Source organism: Leptodactylus fuscus, chromosome 2 (assembly GCF_031893055.1).
Source record: "Leptodactylus fuscus isolate aLepFus1 chromosome 2, aLepFus1.hap2, whole genome shotgun sequence".
In the NCBI taxonomy this organism is placed as follows: domain Eukaryota; kingdom Metazoa; phylum Chordata; class Amphibia; order Anura; family Leptodactylidae; genus Leptodactylus; species Leptodactylus fuscus.
In genome coordinates, this window is record NC_134266.1 from 2,091,365 (window position 1) to 2,092,268 (window position 904).

The 904-nt window shown below is 54.5% G+C and overlaps 2 non-coding genes across 2 annotated transcripts in view; one reads left to right on the forward strand and one right to left on the reverse strand.

Annotated features, from left to right (window-relative positions):
* The first annotated feature begins 598 nt into the window (after nucleotides 1-598).
* Nucleotides 599-670, forward strand: TRNAP-CGG (transfer RNA proline (anticodon CGG)). Its single transcript has one exon. It is a non-coding gene; the product is annotated as a tRNA-Pro (tRNA).
* A 229-nt stretch (nucleotides 671-899) lies between these two features.
* TRNAP-AGG (transfer RNA proline (anticodon AGG)) overlaps nucleotides 900-904 on the reverse strand; it is a 72-nt gene continuing 67 nt past the window's right edge. The window contains exon 1 of the tRNA in view: nucleotides 900-904. This exon is cut by the window's right edge and continues 67 nt beyond it. This is a non-coding gene — a tRNA (tRNA-Pro).

Here is a 904-nt window from a genome sequence, read left to right on the forward strand (position 1 = left end):
CCGGGGCTTATAGTCTGTGACTACCTGCAGTATGACAGGGGGCCCGGGGCTTATAGTCTGTGACTACCTGCAGTATGACAGGGGGCCCGGGGCTTATAGTCTGTGACTACCTGCAGTGACACTGGCCGCCCTTGCTATCGCAGCCCCCGCTCCCTTGCACTTCCCCGGACCTCCACCAGAGGGGGCGCCTCTCCAGGATTCTTCTCCTTTCCTATAAAATACAGTAACTGGTAGAAATGAATTAATCGGAGCCCCTGCAGCCTGGCCCGGAGACCCCCTACATCGCTCATCTTTCTGAGGGAATCATCTGCGCTCGCTGACTGGCTCCTGACGCCTTCCCTCCATCTTCCTACACCCGTCACCACAAGATCGTGACGAGATCCTCAGCGCCTCCGTGCGCCGCCGCTCCACACACTGTCCGTCCTTGTCGGCCGGGATAGCTGCTTCGCTCAAATTCGCGGCCAGTTACTAAAATAAGGGGGCGAAGCGGTCGCCTCGGCGGAGTGATGGAGAGCAACATGGCGGACGAGGGGAGGAAGTGAGCGTATCGGGAGGTGACGAGTTAAAGCGCTGAAGACGGAGATCAGACATAGCGAGTGGCTCGTTGGTCTAGGGGTATGATTCTCGCTTCGGGTGCGAGAGGTCCCGGGTTCAAATCCCGGACGAGCCCAAGTTTTTTTTTTTTGTTTTTTTTACGCTGTAGTAAAGATTCGAGAGAATGAACCTCCCCGTCAGTCCTGCCCTGACACAAGAGCCTGCAAAATGTACGGCTGGGGAGAGCGGGAGGCAATCGCAGAAATTAACAGTCATTGCAGATTATTGCAGGTTTCGGATCTGCAGGATTGTGAAAATATTACAGTGGCTGAAACAGAAATGAATTACAGGAGCAAAAAAAAATTGGGCT